Here is a 23,584-nt window from a genome sequence, read left to right as displayed (position 1 = left end):
CAATGTTACGAAGGTTTAAGATACCTTACCATTGACAATTTTTACCAGAACCCAGGTAATTCGATTGTGGATGACTATCTTTAGTAGATCTTTGTACGCAATTCATGGTGGAGGGTACATAAGATTCGGCCTGGTCGAACTTTCGCCCATATATACTTGATATTTACAAAATTTTATCCCCTTGTACTAAATATAATGTTTATTACGAGATTCGCTTCGAATAAATAAAATTTCATTGGCCTAGGGAAAATTTTTTAAAATTTTTTTAAAAGAAATTAAAACCAAATATAAATACAGATTAATTTTAACGATCTTTTCTTCTGTGTATAGATTCCATAAAAATAATTCCTAATGGCTTCTTAGTGCCTTAGATTCAACTCATGGCCGCATTTGTGCAATGCAACGTTATGTTAGGCTAGGCTTTTTGCAAGATGGATTTAATTAGATGGAGACCTGTATTATTGAGAAATTTAAGCACCGTTGAAAACATTTTTGATGTTTTCGTGTGTGTGGGCTCGGTAATCGGGTTTGTTCAAGGCAACTATGCCATCTAATAAAACAGTAAGAGTATGGTCACACAAGACATATATTTAGCCGAAATGGCTGTTAAATATTTTTCCAGGATGCTGCTTTTGGAAAATACTCGTAAAGTTTTATATGCAAAATAAAATAAAAATAGTTGCTGGTTTGGCTTACTTTTTTGTCAAAAAAAGCTTCTGAACTATTCTTTGGCCATAAGCCCATAAATTCAATGAAATTTATTTGTAATATAGTCTAATTTTTGACCAAACATGCAAAATTTTCATCATCATTATCATTGCCACATAGCACTACTTGCTAGCCTTGAAATCGTAAAGGTTTTAGCGGAAATGTGGTTTTTGTACCCTCCCTAAAAAATAATTCTTAAGGAATTCCATTAATTTGACCTTTCCATGCTCATTCCATTTAATTGTAGACAAATTTCGTTCACTACCTTTATGTAATTATCATTCCTTTGAAGGCTTAGTGGTCGGCAAATATTCAACATTGTGTGCGTGTAAGGTCGTCTTCGTTTTCATTTCTGGCCAAAGGTCAACATAAAATAAAATATAAATTTATCGATGATTAAACATGGCATGAGCAAAGAAGTCTAATTTAAACTAATGTACATAATCTTCCTTCACAACTGTAAGTATTTCCTTATACAATATGATTTTGTTGGTAAAGGTCATTGATCCATATGAGGTGAGGTTTTTTGAAATTAACCTCTACTAATTAAAACATGTCTTTAATTTGATATTTGCCTAAAAATTCTATAAAATTAAAATTATTGCATAAGAAATAACGACACTGAAAAAAAACAACACCGGTTCCAACGATTTTGTCTTTACTAATGATTCTGGTATTGATTCTGAGCCAAAGCAGGGGGGGAATTGAAGTAAGATGTTCTTTATTTTAATTCACATCAAAGACACTAAATTCGGATCACACCTTAAGAAGTGATGCAAATTCAGTTTCAATGGCTGTTGAAATGGTGGATATACGTAGCTTCTGCACCAATTTTGCATCACTTTCGGATCAAAAATAACTACTTTTTCAGCGGTGTTTTTCTTTGAATATTTTAAAAATCAAACTTCTTTCTTTCAGTTTAAAAGTCGAACGAAAATTCAATAAACAAAATGTTGACAAGAAAAAAGAATAATTTTCTATGACAAATATAAGTGATGAATTTTAATTATAAAGGGTGATTCTTTTGAGGTTAGGATTTTCATGCATTAGTATTTGACAGATCACGTGGGATTTCAGACATGGTGTCAAAGAGAAAGATGCTCAGTATGCTTTGACATTTCATCATGAATAGACTTACTAACGAGCCACAACGTCGAATTTTCAGTGAATGGGCCCTAGAAAAGTTGGCAGAAAATCCGCTTTTTTATCGACAAATTTTGTTCAGCGATGAGGCTCATTTCTGGTTGAATGGCTACGTAAATAAGCAAAATTGCCGCATTTGGAGTGAAGAGCAACCAGAAGCCGTTCAAGAACTGTCCATGCATCCCGAAAAATGCACTGTTTGGTGTGGTTTGTACGCTGGTGGAATCATTGGACCGTATTTTTTCAAAGATGCTGTTGGACGCAACGTTACGGTGAATGGCGATCGCTATCGTTCGATGCTAACAAACTTTTTGTTGCCAAAAATGGAAGAACTGAATTTGGTTGACATGTGGTTTCAACAATATGGCGCTACATGCCACACAGCTCGCGATTGTATGGCCATTTTGAGGGAAAACTTCGGAGAACAATTCATCTCAAGAAATGGACCGGTAAGTTGGCCACCAAGATCATGCGATTTGACGCCTTTAGACTATTTTTTGTGGGGCTACGTCAAGTCTAAAGTCTACAGAAATAAGCCAGCAACTATTCCAGCTTTGGAAGACAACATTTCCGAAGAAATTCGGGCTATTCCGGCCGAAATGCTCGAAAAAGTTGCCCAAAATTGGACTTTCCGAATGGACCACCTAAGACGCAGCCGCGGTCAACATTTAAATGAAATTATCTTCAAAAAGTAAATGTCATGGACCAATCTAACGTTTCAAATAAAGAACCGATGAGATTTTGCAAATTTTATGCGTTTTTTTTTTTTTTAAAAAGTTATCAAGCTCTTAACAAATCACCCTTTACTTTGCGTCCCACTGTGGAAAAGGGTATCATAAGTTTGTGCATATGTTTGCAACTCCCAGAAGGAGACGAGATAGACACATGGTGTCTTTGGCAAAAATGCTCAGGGTGGGCTCCTGAGTCGATATAGCCATGTCCCATATATATATTTCGATATGGCCTTATATGGCCCCAGAAGCCAGAGTTTTACCCTAATTTGCTTAAAATTTTGCACAAGAAGAACAATTAGTACTATAGTTAAGTGTGCCAAATTTTATTGAAATCGGTTCATATATATATATATATATATATATATATATATATATATATATATATATATATATATATATATATATATATATATATATATATATATATATATATATATATATTTCGCCCGATATGGACTAATACAGTCCCAGAAGCCAGAGTTTTATCCCAATTTGGTTGCAATTTTGCACTAGGAGTACAATTAGTAGTGTAGTCAAGTGTGCCAAATTTTATTGAATTCGGTTCAGATTTTGATATAGCTCCCATAAATATCGTTCGCCCGATTTACACTCATATGACCACAGTGGCCAATCTTTTACCCCGATTTAATTGAAATTTTGCACAGAGAATAGAATTAGCATTGTAGCTATGCGTGCCAAATTTGGTTTAAATCGGTTCAGATTTAGATATAGATCCCATATATATGTTTTTCTGATTTCGATAAAAATGGTCAAAATACCAACATTTTCCTTTTAAAATCGCCACTGCTTAGTCGAAGCGTTGTAAAAATGACACTAATTTTCCTAAACTTCTAATACATATATATCGAGCGATAAATCATAAATAAACTTTTGCGAAGTTTCCTTAAATTTGCTTCAGATTTAAATGTTTCCCATATTTTTTTTACTATAATTTTTTTTACTAAACACAATAACAATTCTTACGAATTGGCAGGTTTTTCGTCCAAACTAATTATTAAAATTTTCATATGAGCTTTTTGGCCATGAAGATTGAGAATATGTCAGATACCAATCTACACAAGCCTGGCTATACATGTTTCATCGCTGGCTAATTCAATTTTTTCAGGATTTGGATGGAATTTTCGATTTTTTGGGGTAGGTCATGAATTAAGCTCCTTTCTGCTCTAGGACGGATAGTTTAGGAGATATGAGCAAAACAAGTGTTTCATATAAAAATTTCAGTTTTTTTTTTCAGGATTTGGATGGAATTTTCAATTCTTTTATTCAGAAGCAAAAGTAATTATTGGAATGGATATGGACAGAAAACCAAATATGGGGTCTACCGAATTCTATAACCCTCATATAAAGGGTGATACGGTCAAAATTTGGTCAAGGGAAAACGCGTGTAAATCGGTGAAATCGTTTATTTAAAAAATCAAATTAAATTTCTTTTTCAAGTTCAATTAGTATAAAATTCGGGAAAAATATTCAGTTAGGCTTTCGCTTTTCCAAATCCGAATTGCCGGGCCTCACGCTTGACGCCTGCCATCAGATTTTGTACAGCCACCTTGTCCACCTTCTTCGCCGCAGAAAGCCAGTTTGCCTTGAACTGCTGCTCGTCCTTAGCAGTTTTTTGGTCTTCTTTAGGTTCCGCTTGACAATAGCCCAGTATTTCTCAATTGGGCGGAGCTCTGGCGTGTTGGGAGGGTTCTTGTCCTTGGGAACCACCTGCACGTTGTTGGCGGTGTACCACTCCATGGCCTTTTTACCGTAATGGCAAAATGCCAAATCCGACCAAAACAGTACGGAACAACCGTGAAAGGCAACAGACGTTTATTCAAACACTCTTTCACGTAAATTTCTTGGTTGACAGTCCCGGAAGCTATGAAAATGCTGCTTTTCAAGCCACAGGTACAGCTGGCTTGCCAAACCAGATATTTCTTTGCGAACTTTGACAGTTTTATGTGGTTGAAAATATCTGCTACCTTTCCCCTTCCTTTTGCCGTAATTACATTTGTAACGGTTGATTTGACAACTTTTAGCGATTTTGCCAGCTTTGCGTGCGAGTAGCTCGGATTTTCGCGATGCGCGAGCAAAATTTTGATACGCTGCTCTTCTTGCTTGGACGACATTTTGACAACTGAAGAGTGAATTCCTAAATCAAAATAGTAGCAACATTCTACACACACACACCTTCAAAATGAGGGGTGTTCAGGTTTTTTAAATGCAAAATTGAAAGAAATACGTCAAGTTTATATTGACCAAATTTTGACCGTATCACCCGATTTAACTTCTTGAGGAAATAGATGGTACACTGATAACTAGAAGACGTATTTTACTTCTCGTGTTCATTCGAATAAATGGGGTAAAAATCTACACAATTGAGATTTCGAAGCATATGAAGAAAACTTTATAATGGCTATAAAACTGAAATAAAAATGGTTCTTATAAATCCAGAATTTCTCCATATATTAATCTTAAAATATATTTTCGGAAAACGTACCATCCTTTATATATTCAAGTAAAATTCACATAAAATTCTTTATATTTTCAGATAATCCACTATTTGATTCATTGTGGTGAGTATTTGAAATGCGTATATACTTGTTTTCTTAAAGATAAATGTATGGTCCCATTTTTACCAAAAACTAAATATTTTTCCATATTATCATTACAATTTTAATACGAGCTTATTAGACATAAAGATTGAGAAATTAATTATGAAACTATTGAAAAGAAAACGCCAGATACCTACCCCACAAGCCTAGCTAGACATATGTTTCTTTGCTGGCTACTGCAAGTTGCCATAGTCTTTAGTGTAGATCTGGCGGGGTGAGAAAATTTAATTTGGTCTTATATGTTAATTTCCTAAGTAAATTACATACGAGAATTATTCCTCCCAAAGTGCACCATTTGTCCATTGTCGGTTCAGATTTAGTTATAGCTCTCATATATATGTTTTTTCTGATTTCGGCAAAAATGGGTAAAATACCAACATTATCTTTGTAAAATCTCCGCTGCTAAGTCGAAAACTTATAAAAATTACTCCAATTTTCCTATACTTGTAATACATATCTATCGACCGATAAATCATAAATACACTTTTCGAAGTTGCATAAAAATTGCTTCAGATTTAAATGCTTCCCATATTTTTATACCCACCACATAGAATGGCGACGGGGGTATAATAAGTTTGTCATTCCGTTTGTAACACATCGAAATATCGATTACCGACTATATAAAGTATATATATTCTTGATCAGGGAGAAATTCTAAGACGATATAACGATGTCCGTCTGTCTGTCTGTTGTAATCACGCTACAGTCTTCAATAATGAAGCAATCGTGCTGAAATTTTGCACAAACTCGTCTTTTGTCTGCTGGCAGGTCAACTTCGAAGATATAGTCCCCATATAAACCGACCTCCCGATTTGGGGTCTTGGGCTTATAGAAATCGTAGTTTTTATCCAATTTGCCTGAAATTTGAAATCTAGAGGTATTTTATGGCCATAAAGAGGTGTGCCAAAAATGGTGAGTATCGGTCCATGTTTTGGTATAGCCCCCATATAGACCGATCTCCAGATTTTACTTCTTGGGCTTATAGAAACCGCAATTTTTATTCAATTTACCTGAAATTGGAAATCTAGAGGTATTGTAGGACCAAAAATACGTGTGCCAAAATTGTGAGTATCGGTCCATACTTTGGTGTAGCCCCCATATAGACCGATCTCCCGATTTTACTTCTTGGGCTTATAGAAACCGCAGTTTTTATTCAATTTGAAATTGAAAATCTAGAGGTATTGTAGGACCACAAATACGTGTGCCAAAAATTGTGAGTATCGGTCCATGTTGTGGTATGGTCCCCATATAAAACGACCTCCCGATTTGGGGTCTTGGGCTTATAGAAACCGTAGTTTTTATCCAATTTGTCTGAAATTGGAAATCTAGAGGTATTGTAGGACCATACAGAGGTGTGCCGAAAATGGTGAGTATCGGTCCATATTTTGGTATAGCCCCCATATAGACCGATTTCCCGATTTTACTTCTTGGGCTTCTAGAATCCGAAATTTTTATCCTATTTGCCTGAAATTGGAAATCTAGAGGTATTTTCGGGTCATAAAGAAGTGTGCCGAAAACGGTGAGTATCGGTCCATATTTTAGTATAGCCCCCATAAGAACGATCTCCCGATTTAACTCCTTGGGTTTCTAGAAACCGTAGTTTTTATCCGATTTGCCTGAAATTGTAAATATTCTGGTATTTTAGGCTCACAAAAACGTGTATCGGATTAAGTTTTTATCGGTCCAGTTGGTAATGCCTCCATATAGACCGACTTCACTTCTTGAGGGTGTAGAAGGCGCACTGATCATGAAAATTGCTTGAAACTCAATGTAAAATTTCCAGATTTTACTTCTAAAAATTTAAGATTTCAAATCAAGACGTTATTTTATAGTTTTCTTGTACACTTACAAGAGATGTTAAGGATTCCTCTAAAACTCAAACAAAAATGGTTCTTATAAAACCAGAATCTGATATAGTCTTCATAGGTGAAATCTTTAAATTTATCTTCGGGAAGTGTCCTCAAGTCCTCAAGCCCTCCTGAAATTTCAAAGGAAACCCTAATATTTGGTTCATGGTGGTGGGTATTTAAGATTCGGCCCGGCCGAACTTAGTGCTGTATATACTTGTTTTTAATAACGTTATGTTCCACTCCCGGCATTGGCCCAAATAAAAAAAGTTTATAGATTTTGTAGAAGTCTATCCAATTTTGTCCAGATCGAGTCAATTTAAATATATGTATGTGGGAACAAAACCCTTTATATATAGCACCAGCAAATTTGACGGATTTGATATGGTATCGAAAATGTATATCTACGTAGTGGTGCAGAGTATAATATAGTCGGACCCGCCCGACTTTAGACTATCCTTACTTGTTTTATGTTACAGAGTTCCAAAGAAATACATTTTTATACCCTCCACCATAGGATGGGGGGTATATTAACTTTGTCATTCCGTTTGAAACAAATCAAAATATTGCTCTAAGACCCCATAAAGTATATATATTCTGGGCAGAGAATGAAGCCGCCGAGTCGCGCCGCCGATTTCAGTCGCCGCCGACCATTTTTTGCCAGTCGACGCCGCCGCCGAATATGTCGACTCATCTCGACTCAAATTTAGCCGCCAAGTAATCAAAAATATCGATTTAAATCAGAAAAATTTTTATTAAATTGTCGTATTTTTTCCAAAATTTTGAACACAACCAATCATATTTAATCTGCTATAATAATTTAGCAAAAATTTAATAATTTAGCAAAAATTTTGTTTGTAAGATAGGTTGTACAACTAATCTCATTACCATTCGATTAACTTCAAATTGATTTTATAATGGATAATTGTCCGCCGCCGAGTGAACAAATTTATATCGGCTCAGCCGTCAAGCCGCCGCCGCCGGAGGCAAAAATTTAGTGTCCGCCGCCGCCGACAAAAATGGGTCGGCTTCATTCTCTGATTCTGGGTCGTGGTGAAATTCTGAGTCGATCTAAGCATGTCCTCCCGTCCGTCTTTCCGTCCGTTTGTTGATATCACGCTAACTTCCGAACGAAACAAGCTATCAACTTGATACTTGGCACAAGTAGTTGTTATTGATGTAGGTCGAATTGTATTGCAAATGGTCCACTTTTACGTATAGCTCCATATAAACGGACCCTCTGATTTGGCTTGCGGAGCTACTAAAAGAAGCATATTTCATCCGATCCGGCTGAAATTTGATACATGGAGTTGGCATATGGTCTCTAACAACCATGCAAAAATTGGTCCATAATTATATATAGCTCCCATATAAACCGATCCCCAAATTTGATTCATCGGTTCATAATCATGGTTGCCACTCGAGCCAAAAATAATCTACCAAAATTTTATTTCTATAGAAAATTTTGTCAAAATTTTATTTCTATAGAAAATTTTGTCAAATTTTTATTTCTATAGAAAATTTTGTTAAAATTTTATTTCTATAGAAAATTTTGTCAAAACTTTATTTCTATAGAAAATTTTGTCAAAACTATATTTCTATAGAATATTTTGTCAAAATTTTATTTCTATAAAAAAATTTGTTAAAATGTTATTTTTATAGAAAATTTTGTCAACATTTTTTTTCTACACTGAAAAAAAGCATACTCGGTTCCAAAGATTTTGTCTTTACTTTAAAAAATTTGGTATTGATTCCGAGCCAAAGAAGCGGAGAATACAAGTAAGGATACCTTTAAGACACAATTCTCTTTTAAATTTAGGTTTTGTGTACTTGCTTCTAGGAAGCAAATTTTAATTTTTCGCTTTCACAACTTTTTTTCTTCATATGCTATCAAAGTCCTTTAAAAACGAGTTAACGGCAACTTTATTTTCCAAATTAAGACTCGACATCCAGTAGAAATTATGCTATGTTTGAAGTAAAAAACTTCTTTAAAATAAAGTTTTGAAAAACATGTCCTATATTTGAACGATTTTTTGCTTTGTAGTCAAGATGCAAAAAGACAACAAATTTAAAGACAATTTCATTAAATTTAAAGAATTTTTCTGAATTATTAAACTCAAGTTGACCTTAGTCTATAAATTTTTTCTTTCATGTTAAGATACCCATTTTTAAGTCAAATCACTTAATTATAAGGACAATACGACTTCATCGAAAAGTTTATCGACTTTTGGACAAGGAAAATAACTTTATTTTAGAGAAATGCGTCTTCTACGCTAAGCAAAATTTGTATTCGTATTTTAAAGGCATGAAATCTTTGACGTCACGACAATATTTTTTTCAGTGTAGAAGAAGTTTCTACGCAATCCATGGTGGAGGGTACATAAGCTTCGGCCTGGCCGAACTTACAGCCGTATATACTTGTTATTTATGAATTATTTAATGTATTGTAATCGTTTAAAATTAAAGTCCCTCATAAACTTGTCATCCCCAAATAGAAATTATCTCATGTTTCAAGTAAACAGGGCATTAAAGATAAAATCCTAAAAGACGTTTCCTGTCTTAATGAATTTTTTATCTTTATAGTTACAAAAAATTATTGAATTCAAGGACGATTTCTATAATACTTAAGAAAATGACTAGATTGTTTTTATATAATGTTTACATCAGGTTAACGCACTTTTCTCTAATTCAAAGTACAAACGCCTTTAAAGAAAACTTTATCGACTTTTGCTTAGGTATAAAAACTTTGTGTCAGAGAAATGCGTCTTCTAGATGCACAAAACTGGCATTCGAATTTTAAGCATATGAGATGACCTTCTCTATTTGCTAAAAACCACTGCTTCAGACTTTTAATTTAGACAATTAATTTACAATTTAACGAAATGAATTGTTTTTCCTATAATTTTATCAAAATATTTATTTGAATTTTGGAAAATCCTTATAAAATAATAGTATTCATACGATGCCATATCCTATTAAGTAGGACACAATGACGGATGAATGCTGTTAATTTGCCATTGCAAATAAATCGTATGACCTAAAGTAAATACTTCCGCATATGGAATGTTTGTAGACAATTATATCACTTTGCAAAGACCATTTCATTCCATATTACTTTTGAGCAATAAAGATGGGGAAACTACACTAGGATATGTGTGCGTGAATGTAAGTGGTCATAATCCAGGTCAACTTTATTTTTTTTTGTGATTCTACAGTCCCCCTAATTACTTTTGCCTTCGCATCATCAAATCCAGTGGTAAGTGCCACAACTCCTGTCATGCGAATATATATTCACACACCTGTGCTTAGGCACTTGTTTGCTGTCATCCTTAGGTTCCGTTCTTGAAAGAAGTCCTTAAATTTTTGATTTCCTTTTTTTTGGGTTGAATGTATGTGTGTGTGGAGATTTTCTTTTATGATTTAAATTTGATTTTATTTTCATTTATTGTTCCCTTCTCAGATTTTTTCCAGGATTTGTAGTTGACTTAATTTACTGAAAATGACCACAACGCTATTACTTTACCCCCATTGAATAACTAGGAATGCACGCGATATGTACCGGATTTCTTTGTGGCATTTTTGTGGCTGTGAATATGTTTGAACTGTTGGCTGGTGGTTGGTCGGTTATCATAATCTGCAGACATAACGTGGCAGCATTTATGAAAGAAACCAAACTGCGGTTTTATGGTTACAAAAAACTAGGTCATATACTCAAAATCGTAGCACAAATAAATGAAGTATAGGAAGAGTAAAATTAACAAAATTACGGCATGCTGAATGTTTCCTTTATTTGTGTATAACTGCACAGTGATTTAAGAAGCCCAAATGTTATGTGATACATTACCTTCCAACGGTTCTGAAAAAAGATGAGGATTTTCAAACAAAAATATTCGGAGTGAAGTCTTGAGTCGGTTTAAATATGTCAGTTATTCTGCTTGTGTATGTTTGGTAATCAAAGGTTATATGGTAGTTGCAGTCCGACTGACTTCAATTTTTGTACTATAATAAAAATTTAAGAATTTTCCAAAATTTTATTTTTAAAAATAATTTTAAAAAATACGCAATTACAATTTTAGTCGATTGAAATAAATTTTTAATTAATCACAAATTAACTGTTCCATACATCGTTATAAAGTTACTGGTAGCGTTGCAGAACTTCATACAAAAACTACAAAACAAAAAATGTTAAAGCATCTAAAATGGTTCAGCGAGTAAAGGGCATTCCAATCGCTAAAGATTTTAAAATAGCTCGTGATGGGATGTACAATAGGGCGAAAGAGAGAATCTTTTTCAATTACTATCCCAATTGAATCTGATGGCAATACAAATAAAAATATACTTTAAATGGTTTAGCGAATAAAGGCTTCAATTCTACAAAATCCACACTATAGTGGTATTCCAATCGATAATGGGCTGAAAATATCTCGTTAAGGGATGCAAAATAGGGAGAATAAAAATCATTTTCAAGAAAATCTTAAATGAATGTGAAAATTATTCAACTATACCAAACATGAATCACATTAAGTAATTGACTCAATTGAATTTTGATGAATTAGTCTTTCAATTGAAGTTATTGATATAGAAAAACTAGTTGAAGGTAAATCCTTAAGTTGCAAAGGGTCACGACCTTATGGTGATTTCCCGAACATAGTGTTTTCTCGCAAGAATTTTTTTGAGCTATTGCTTAACTCGAAAATGGCCGTGTTTAGAAAGTAATTTGCGAATTTTTATTCGTAAAACATTTTAGAAACAGTGAGTACGCAAACATCTCGATAATCTGACATCACCGCTTAAGGCACATGCGGACGAAGAATGACTAAAAAAATGTCTATTTCGGTAATATAAGAGAGCAAGGTAAGGACCAAACAAACCATACCAGTATGGACAAGAATAGGCAGATTACACTGATGCATCTTGTAACCACGGTTGCCACTCAAGCCAAAAAAATCTACCAAAATTTTAAGAAAATTTTGTCAAAATTTTATTTCTATAGAAAATTATGTAAAATTTTATTTCTATAGAAAATTTTGTCAAAATTTTATTTCTATAGAAAATTATGTAAAATTTTATTTCTATAGAAAATTTTGTCAACATTTTATTTCTATAGAAAATTTTGTCAAAATTTTATTTCTATAGAAAATTTGTCAAAATTTTATTTCTACAAACAATTTTGTCAAAATTTTATTTCTATAGACAATTTGGTCAAAATTTTATTTCTATAGACAATTTTGTCAAAATTTTATTTCTGTAGAAATTTCTGTCAAAATTTTATTTCTATAGAAAATTTTGTCAAAATTTTATTTCTATAGAAAGTTTTGTCAAAATTTTATTTCTATAGAAAATTTTGTCAAAATTTTATTTCTATAGAAAATTTTATCAAAATTGTATTTCTATATTTCTATATATATTTTATTTCTATAGAAAATTTGGTCAAAATTTTATTTCTATATAAAATATTGTCAACATTTTATTTCTATAGAAAATTTTGTCAAAATTTTATTTCTATGGAAAACTCTGTCAAAATTTTTATTTCTATAGAACATTTTGTCAATATTTTATTTCTGTAGAAGATTCTGTCAAAATTTTATTTCCATAGAAAGTTTCGTCAAAATTTTATTTCTACAGAAAATTTTCTCAAGATTAGATTTCTATAGAAGATTTTGTCAAAATTTTATTTCTATAGAAAATTTTCTCAAAATTTTATTTCTATAGAAAATGTTGTCAACATTTTATTTCTATAGAAAATTTTGTCCAAATTTTATTTCTATAGAAAATTTTGTTTCTATAGAAAATTTTATTTCTATAGAAGATTTTGTCAAAATTTTATTTCAATATAAAATTTTGTCAAAATTTTATTCCTATAGAAAATTTTATCAAAATTGTATTTCTATAGAAAATTTTGTCAAAATTTTATTTCTATGAAAATTTTATCAAAATTTTATTTCTATAGAAAATTTTGTCAAAATTTTGTTTCTATAAAAAATTTTGTTAAAATTTTTTTTCCATAGAAAATTTTGTCAAAATTTTATTTCTATAGAAAATTTTGTCAAAATTTTATTTCTATAGAAAATTTTATCAAAATTGTATTTCTATAGAAAATTTTGTCAAATTTTTATTTCTATAGAAAATTTGGTCAAAATTTTACTTCAATAGAAAATTTTGTTAAAATTTTTTTTCTATAGAAAATTTTGTCAAAATTTTATTTCTATATAAAATATTGTCAACATTTTATTTCTATAGAAAATTTTGTCAAAATTTTATTTCTATAGAAAATTTTGTCAAAATTTTATTTCTATAGAACATTTTGTCAATATTTTATTTCTGTAGAAGATTCTGTCAAAATTTTATTTCTACAGAAAATTTTCTCAAAATTTTATTTCTATAGAAGATTTTGTCAAAATTTTATTTCTATAGAAAATTTTCTCAAAATTTTATTTCTTTAGAAAATGTTGTCAACATTTTATTTCTATAGAAAATTTTGTTTCTATAGAAAATTTTATTTCTATAGAAGATTTTGTCAAAATTTTATTTCAATATAAAATTTTGTCAAAATTTTATTCCTATAGAAAATTTTATCAAAATGTTATTTCTATAGAAGATTTTGTCAAAATTTTATTTCCATAGAAAATTTTTTCAAAATTTTATTTCTATAGAAAATTTTCTGAAAATTTTATTTCTATAGAAAATGTAGTCAACGTTTTATTTCTGTAGAAAATTTTTTCAAAATTTTATTTCCATAGAACATTTTGTCAAAATTTTATTTCTATAGAACATTTTGTCAATATTTTATTTCTATAGAAGATTTGGCGAAAATTTTATTTCCATAGAAAATTTTGTCAAAATTTTATTTTTATAGAAAATTTTGTCAATTTTATTTCTATAAAAATTTTATTTCTATAGAAAATTTTGTCAACATTTTATTTCTATAGAAAATTTTGTGAAATGACAATTTAATTTTGGGGTTTTGAAATAACCACAGTGCTTCATGCCTTGCTTATGTGGAGCCATCAAAATAACAAATCTTGGTGAATGTATGTGGATTTCTGGTCTTTGTAACTACACGGACGAAAAATACAGTTTTTCATATGTTTGGGTGTAAAAATTATATGTTTGGAGCTTAAATTTTTTAACACATTATTTTTAAGTGGAAACATACAATGTTCATAAAGTAGCATAACATGTTTGGGACATATATGTTAATATGTTAGAACATATTACGTTTGGGACATTACATTTTTGTAAATATAATATGCTTGGACGCAAACATATGTTAATTTAGAAATAGCCTATAAACATATATGTGTTTCGAAAGAGTGACCTAGAGAGTATGCTGCAAGTTAAAGAATGGAAGTAACCAATTGGCCCCTTAATATATATATATATATATATATATATATATATATATATATATATATATATATATATATATATATATATATATATATATATATATATATATATATATATATATATACACAAAGAAAATTTCATCGAAACTTTTTTTTTTTACCAGTGTATGCCTAATGTGAAATATAATATCTTTGAACAATACAAACAATATTTTGTTTGCACCAATCCGGAAAATATATATGCTTAAAGCAAAATGTGTTTGGGGTATATGTTACAGAAGCAATTTTATTGAGGGTATAAATAACTAACGAGTCATTGAAAATGAGAGTATTTCCTTTAACCCTTTACTACCGATGTCCACTTAGAAGGACATGTGAAAAAGACACCAAAGTCTGTTTTCCCACTTAGTTTCGATTCATTTCTCGATGTTATTTTAAAGTAGAGGCTTTAATCTAAATAAGCTATAAATATTTTCCATATTGGTGAGCACTAAAATATATTTTTATTAACATTTTTAACAATAAACGAAAAGTACGAACATTTGACACAATTTTTCTTTTGTATATTTCTAGTAAATGAACATTTATACAAAAACTATTGCTGATACTTTTACGGTTTCTTTTTTTGTATTTTTTCTCACACTGTGAAATATATTATAGGCCAAATAGGGCTTAGTTTCGTAAGGCCATTTGGTCACAATTCAAGAATCAAGTTTTCAGAAAAAGCTCATATAGCTCTTGAAGTAATTGAGGTAGGTTCGAAAAGTGACAATTTTTGTTCTACATGCTGTTAGTACAAGTAGAAACAGATGAAAAATTAACGTTTTTATTATTAGGTTTATTTCGGTAGTGAAAGGGTTAAAAGGGTTAGCTGCCATAGGGACACATTTTTTATACCCACCACCATTGGATGGGGTACAATGAGTTTATCTTTCTGTTTGGAAAACAGATGTCCGTTGTAATCACGCCACAGCCTTCAAGACAGAAGCTACGTGCTTAAAATTGACAATTTTCTCTGACGTGTCCGAAATTTTACTGATTACTTTGATGTAGCCCCCATATAAACCGATCTCCCTGATTAAAATGATTAATTTATATCGATAACCTTTTACTGTATAAATATACACACTTAGGTCTTTTATTTACTACAGACCTGATTATAATGGTTTTTGTAACATTTTTGAACATCAGAAAAATATATCATGGTATATAGCTACTATATATGTTAATCCTTTACAAGAAGGTGTTTTAAATAAATTTTTTGTTTGTGTTACCTGGTGGTGGGTATTTAAGATTCGAACCGGTCGAACTTTAGGCCGTTTTCTTTATTTTTAGTGCCAAATTATTTTCCATCTTCTTAATGTACTATTTTGGTTGTTTTATTTTTCTTATAAATTATGTTTTATTTTTATTTGGCATGTCCCCGCAGACGACTATTTTTAGTTTGTGATTTTTTTTATTGAGTCAATCCCATGCAAAAAAGTAGGTTAAGTTAAAGTTGTAAAGGAATGGTTGTAGCTGCTATACAGCTTTAGTACCGGCATTTTTATGGACTTCCTCATTGGGTCCTTGTTGAGTGATGATGAACAGTAGATTTCAGAAGTAATTATAATTATTTTATATTCTCGAAATTTCCATTGTAAAGAGAGTGTATGTGTGTTTAGCAGGTTGTGTGTGTTTTTGTAGCCCCGCCACAATGATGTTTTATGCAAATTGACGAAAGGAAACAACATTTTTGTTGACATATTGCTTTCGTAAATATATTTGAGGTGTCCTAATTTTTTGGTGTCATTCTAATTTATGGTGATTACTTTGAGTGAAGTTTTCATCACGTGATGATGATTATGATGTTAAGTGTAGTATTGTTCGAAACGTCTTCACGTACAAGTAAAGGAACAATTTAGTTTTTAATTTCTTGTTTTGGATTTTTTCAAATGAATTCCGGAATACTGAACTATCATCTACAAGCCTTTTTAAAGAAAATATCTTTTATTTTCAATTCTTCAATGCAATTTCCCATTTTTATTTTTATTGTTCCTTTTCTTTTTTTATTTCAAATTTGAATTCCTTAACTCTCCAAAGTTTATCTCTCAGCGGGGCTTACGAGTACACATCATATTTTAAGGATTAATGCGAAGCGGTTGCTGAGTACTCAAATAAATTCATATCGAGAAGAATATTCTATCCATTCAGTATATATACAGAAAATATTATAGCAATCTAAATAAGCCATACGAACATTGTTAAATTCATTCAACATCTTGGCCTGAGCAAGGTTTCTTTAACCTTCTATTACACGTATTGTTTCAGTTTATCAAAAATTATTATAATACAATAATGTAAAATAATTTGCCATTCTTTCAGTTTTGTGGATGAGATACGAGTCAAGTGTTTTTTTTATCGATATCTCGAATGTTCTGCTAATTTTTTCATTTTCTCACTTAAAAAAAAGTCTCTTTTATGTGGTTTGCGTGTTACTAAAGAAATAAATCGAATGTTCATTAGCTACTCAAACCTCAACCATTTAGGTAATAAATGTCACATTATGACAATGGATAAAAGAACATCATTTAGTCTATGTGTAATACACGCAAATTGTTTGTAGTTTATACTTCAAAAGGTTTAAATAAAAAATATTTGTATATATTATAAAAACTTTTTTCCGCAATATATAGGATGGTAGTTTGACTATAAACTTTAGAAAAATGCATATTTTAGATAGGGACTTCAAAGGCAAGCGAAATATTTACCATGTGATTTTCCAAATATTTTACAATATAAATTTGGAAATATCTTAAGTAACGCGTTGTAGATAAAACAAGTCAGTTCGATTAGGCTGAATCTTATGTACCCTTCACAATGGATTGCGTAGAAACTTCTACTAAAGACTATCATCCACAATCGAATTACATGGGCTGTGGTAACACTTGGCGATGACTAGCTAGGTATGTTAAAACTTCTTAACATTGTCTCCTAAATTGTAAGTTAGTCCATTGAAATCGGTTTAGATTTGGATATATCTCCCATATATAGCTTTCGCCCGATTTGCACTCATATGACCACAGAGGCCAATTTTTAACTCCGATTTAGTTGAAATTTTGCACAGGAAGTAGAATTAGCATTGTAGCTATGAGTGCCAAATTTGGTTGAAATCGGTTCAGATTTAGATATATCTCCCATATATAGCTTTCGCCCGATTTACACTCATATGACCACAGAGGCCAATTTTTTGCTCCGATTTAGTTGAAATTCTGCACAGGGAGTAGAATTACTATTGTTGCTATGCGTGCCAAATTTGGTTGGAATCGGTTCAGATTTAGATATAGCTTTCGCCCGATTTACACTCATATGACCACAGAGGCCAATTTTTAACTCCGATTTAGTTGAAATTTTGCACAGAGAGTAGAATTAGCATTGTTGCTATGCGTGCCAAATTTGGTTGAAATCGGTTCAGATTTAGATATAGATCCCATATATATGTTTTTCTGATTTCGACAAAAATGGTCAAAATACCAACATTTTCCTTGTAAAATCGCCGCTGCTTAGTGGAAAGTTGTAAAAATTACTCTAATTTTCCTAAACTTCTAATACATATATATCGAGGGATAAATCATAAATAAACTTTTGCGAAGTTTCCTTAAAATTGCTTCAGATTAAAATGTTTCCCATATTTATACCCTGCTCCACACTGTGGAACAGGGTATTATAAGTTAGTGCATATGTTTGCAACACCCAGAAGGAGACGAGATAGACACATGGTGTCTTTGGCAAAAATGCTCAGGGTGGGCTCCTGAGTCGATATAGCGATGTCTGTCCGTCTGTCCGTGAACACATTTTTGTAATCAAAGTCTAGGTCGCAGTTTTAGTCCAATCGACTTCAAATTTGGCACAAGTATGTATTTTGGCTCAGGATAGATCCCTATTGATTTTGGAAGAAATCGGTTCAGATTTAGATATGGATGGACTTATATGGCCCCAGAAGCCAGAGTTTTACCCTAATTTGCTTAAAATTTTGCACAAGAAGAACATTTAGTACTATAGTCAAGTGTGCCAAATTTTATTGAAATCGGTTCAGATTTAGATATAGCTCCCATATATATCTTTCGCCCGATATGGACTAATACGGTCCCAGAAGCCAGAGTTTTACCCCAATTTGGTTGAAATTTTGCACAGGGAGTAGAATTAGCATTGTAGCTATGCGTGCCAAATTTGGTTGAAATCGGTTTAGATTTAGATATAGCTCCCATATATAGCTTTCGCCCGATTTACACTCATATGACCACAGAGGCCAATTTTTTGCTCCGATTTAGTTGAAATTTTGCACAGGGAGTAGAATTAGCATTGTAGCTATGCGTGCCAAATTTGGTTGAAATCGGTTCAGATTTAGATATATCTCCCATATATAGCTTTCGCCCGATTTACACTCACATGACCACAGAGGCCAATTTGTTGCTCCGATTTAGTTGAAATTGTGCACAGGGAGTAGAATTACCATTGTTGCTATGCGTGCCAAATTTGGTTGAAATCGGTTCAGATTTAGATATATCTCCCATATATAGCTTTCGCCCGATTTACACTCATATGACCACAGAGGCCAATTTTTAACTCCGATTTAGTTGAAATTTTGCACAGGGAGTAGAATTAGCATTGTTGCTATGCGTGCCAAATTTGGTTGAAATCGGTTCAGATTTAGATATAGCTCCCATATATATTTTTTTCTGATTTCGACAAAAATGGTCAAAATACCAACATTTTCCTTGTAAAATCGCCACTGCTTAGTCGAAAAGTTGTAAAAATGACTCTAATTTTCCTAAACTTCTAATACATATATATCGAGCGATAAATCATAAATAAACTTTTTCGAAGTTTCCTTAAAATTGCTTCAGATTTAAATGTTTCCCATATTTATACCCTTCACCACTACTGTGGTACAGGGTATAATAAGTTTGTGCATTTGTATGTAACGCCAAGAAGGAAAAGTCTGAGACCCATCGTTTAGTATACCGATCGTCTTAGAATTAAATTCTGAGTCGATTTAGCGATGTCCGTCTGTCTGTCTGTCTGTCTGTTGATGTATTTTTGTGTGCAAAGTACAGCTCGCAGTTTTAGTCCGATTGTCCTAAAATTTGGTATAGGGTCCTGTTTCGGCTCAAAGACGATCCCTATTGATTTTGGAAAAAATCGGTTCAGATTTAGATATAGCTGCCATATATATTTTTCACCGATCTGGTCATAATTGGCGTGTATATCAACCGATCTTCCTAAAATTCCGTACATCCGAATATTTTATGAGTCTCGAAATATCAGCCAAATCGGTTCAGATTTAGATATAGCTCCCATATATAGCTTTCGCCCGATTTACACTCATTTGCCCACAGAGGCCAATTTTTTGCTCCGATTTTGTTGAAATTTTGCACAGGGAGTAGAATTAGCATTGTAGCTATGCGTGTCAAATTTGGTTGAAATCGGTTCAGATTTAGATATAGCTCCCATATATAGCTTTCGCCCGATTTACACTCAAATGACCACAGAGGACAATTTTTTGCTCCGATTTAGTTGAAATTTTGCACAGGGAGTAGAATTAGCATTGTTGCTATACGTGCTAAATTTGGTTGAAATCGGTTCAGATTTAGATATAGCTCCCATATATAGCTTTCGCCCGATTTACACTCATTTGCCCACAGAGGCCAATTTTTTGCTCCGATTTAGTTGAAATTTTGCACAGGGAGTAGAATTAGAGTTGTAACTATGCGTGCCAAATTTGCTTGAAATCGGTTCAGATTTGGATATATCTCCCATATAAAGCTTTCGCCCGATTTACACTCATATGACCACAGAGGCTAATTTTTAATTCCGATTTAGTTGAAATTTTGCACAGGGAGTATAATTAGCATAGTAGCTATGCGTGCCAAATTTGCTTGAAATCGGTTCAGATTTGGATATATCTCCCATATAAAGCTTTCGTCCGATTTACACTCATATGACCACAGAGGCTAATTTTTAATTCCGATTTAGTTGAAATTTTGCACAGGGAGTAGAATTAGCGTTGTAACTATGCGTGCCAAATTTGCTTGAAATCGGTTCAGATTTAGATATAGCTCCCATATATATGTTTTTCTGATTTCGACAAAAATGGTCAAAATACCAACATTAAAATCGCCACTGCTTAGTCGAAAAGTTGTAAAAATGACTCTAATTTTCCTAAACTTCTAATACATATATAAATTATATGTTTGGAACTCAAATTTTTTAACACAATATTTTTAAGTGCAAGAATATAATGTTCATAAACTATCATAACATGTTTAGGACATATATGTTAATATGTTAGAACATATTATGTTTGGAACATAAAATGTTTGTAAATATCATATGCTCAGATGCAAACATATATTAATTTGGAAATAGTCTATAAACATATATGTGTTTTTAGAAAGAGAGACCTAGAGAGTATGCTGCCAGTAAAATAATGGAAGTAACCAATTGGCGCCTTAAGAATATATCCACACAGAGAAAAGTACATTAAAATTTTTTACTAACAGCGTATGCTCTAAGGTGAAACATAATATGTTTGAACAATATAAACAATATTTTGTTTGAACCAATCCTGAAAATATATATGCTTGAATCAAAATCTGTTTTGGGGTATATGTTACTGAAGCGATTTTTTTGAGGGTGTACATGAGAGAAATATTTCGCTGTGGATAAATGTGCTAGCATTCATTTTGGTATGTGTCTGGCACATGAATGAGGCACCCCGAAAATTTGAAATGTTTATGTCTAAATATTATTGAATTTATACATTCAATTGTGTATTCGTGTGGCATCACAACAAATCGATTCGGCATATGAGTTAGTCGGCATTTTCCGATCAAGAAAACAATAATAATAGAATTGCGGAGAACATTAAAAATTTCTTAACAGATTTATTTAAAGAAAGAACGAAATTAACTCTTTGGGGTATGATCAGCGTGAAACATAATATGTTTGCACAGTACATACAATTTTTTGTTTGAACAAATTCTCAAAATTTATATGCTTCAAGCATATAAAAAGAACTCTTTGAAGAAATCTTTGGCCTCTCGACAATATTTCTTTTGACGGGCACATAATGCAGCACTCTAAAAACAAAGTGTACTTGAACCCAAATGTTTTGACCTACCCGTAGGGATTTAGGTATGTGAAGCTTCTTTAAACATCGAAAATAATATCATTAATTTTTAGGTTACAATAAGATGGCATTAAAAAATATCAAAACCGGCGGAATATTATTTCAAGGAAACCCTTAAGGATAGTATAAAGTTCGCATTATAGGGCGCAAAATAGTAATCGTTTTAAGGTTTCTATCAATTAATAATTTATTTTAAAGAAAATTAACTTTTTGAATTGGTGCTTTGGATCATTCCCTTTTCAAGTTTAATAAAATATGCCAAAAATGTATATCTTTAATTTAATTGACCTTTTGTTTTAATTTGTTTATTTATTTCTTATTTCAGTTTGTGGTCCTTTTTTATTTGTTAATTATAAATTAACTTCCATTAGGAACGGACAAGAATTTGTATTTTTCTTCTTTTTGTTTATCTGTTAAAATATTGGGAAAAATAAATTTTACAATTATTCAAAAGTCGGCATAATAGTCGCAGAGTTATGTCATTTTAAGGTCCTCCGTTTTCTTTAGTGGCCTTTATTGGCCATGTCAATGGTATGGGGTAGGTTATAACTACTCATATAGATTATGATATAGCATTCAATAAAAAAAATAATTTCATTGCTTATTGCTAAAAACTCAAGCTAAAATTAATAAAACGTCTGTCTTAACGCAGGATATACAAATTGATAGCATAGCTTAAATTAATACCATATTTCCTCCCATTCTTAATGATGCTCTTTTGGCCAACTACTTTTGAGTTTTTCTAAAAGAAAATTTAGGTCAAGAAATTACTTCCGATAACATCCGGTTTGTAGTCCAAAAATGGGGACACCATGGTTTATGATTTACATCTGTTGCGTTTTACTCTAGGTGGTCTAAACCATTTCATTTGTAAGGATATTTTGTTTTCATGTCGTAATAGAATTAACCCAATTCATAGGATTTTTCACAACAACAAATGTGATGACAACAATAATAAATACAAATTGTGCGTTATTAAATAATTTTCTTTTCGAACGTGTTTGGTGTTTTTGTTTTCTTATATTGTAGGAGTGAATATCGTGAATTGCGAATTGAATTCACACACCATGTCCAATTCCATGCGTTAAAAGTAGTAGGGGAACATCCGCCGACCTCTATATTTTTGCTGGCCAAAAACCGTGAAACAATTTCCACCAGAAAAACCGAGACGAAAGAAAATGCGTTCCAGATTGGCATGATGACAACAGATGACGGCTAAACAATTGGGGTCACTTACTTTAAGGCTAACACATTTTCAATAGATTTGGAGTGGAGAAGTATATTTGGAGTTGTGTCATTTCTTTGGTAAATTAAAGTAAGGCAGTATAATAATTAAAGTAAGGACGTGCTTAGTATATGTCTCACTACTTTGTTAAAATTTATTTGTTTATTTGGTCATCATTTGATAACATTGATTTGTAAAAATTTTGCAAAAACTACTAGATGCTGATGGAACCAGAATCACTTTTGAGTTGCTCTAGATTTTTCTGTATGTTCGCCCAACCGTCGTCTGAACTACACAGAAATTTTTTGTTCAATCATGAAATGAAGTGATGCTACTAATTAATTGCATCACTGAGATTGTCTTAAGCATTGGTATATAGTAACAATCCCCGAGGTCAATAATAGATATGTATTTGTTATTCGCCAGATTCAGGTAGCAATTATGGAACGATTTGGATGAAATATGGTACCAAGTGAGAACGCTATTGAACTTGGACCTAGTATATACGGCCGGACCGAATCTTAATATAAACATAATTTGGTGATATATACTCGTTTAAAAATAAAAATTTTAAAACATGTTTGGCATGATCTTCTATATTTCTTCTCTGCTTCTGGAGTTTTAGAGAGATCTTAGAAGATCTTAAGTTTTAGAGAAATCTTAAAATTTTCGCATAAGCGCTGAAGAAAATGCAATGAAATGACGTCTCTCGTATGGTTTGAAATCTAAATACTATAGACTTTTACCCCCGTTTTACTCGAATGAGTATGATAATTAAAATCGGAGAAT

General features: G+C 31.9%; 1 protein-coding gene and 1 long non-coding RNA gene across 2 annotated transcripts in view; one reads left to right on the top strand and one right to left on the bottom strand.

Annotated features, from left to right (window-relative positions):
* The window catches only part of LOC142226683 (uncharacterized), a 139,549-nt gene that overhangs the window by 94,216 nt on the left and 21,749 nt on the right, over window positions 1–23,584 (top strand). The window contains exon 2 of the long non-coding RNA XR_012719723.1: window positions 5,140–5,164. This is a non-coding gene — a long non-coding RNA (uncharacterized LOC142226683). The remainder of the gene's footprint in view (window positions 1–5,139; window positions 5,165–23,584) is intronic.
* Window positions 1–23,584, bottom strand: part of LOC142226681 (uncharacterized) — a 120,977-nt gene that overhangs the window by 82,611 nt on the left and 14,782 nt on the right. The window lies entirely within an intron of this gene.

Source organism: Haematobia irritans, chromosome 2 (assembly GCF_050003625.1).
Source record: "Haematobia irritans isolate KBUSLIRL chromosome 2, ASM5000362v1, whole genome shotgun sequence".
NCBI classification, from domain to species: Eukaryota; Metazoa; Arthropoda; class Insecta; order Diptera; family Muscidae; genus Haematobia; species Haematobia irritans.
The sequence above is the reverse complement of the archived record's forward strand: the minus strand, read 5'-3'. Positions and strand labels throughout refer to the sequence as shown.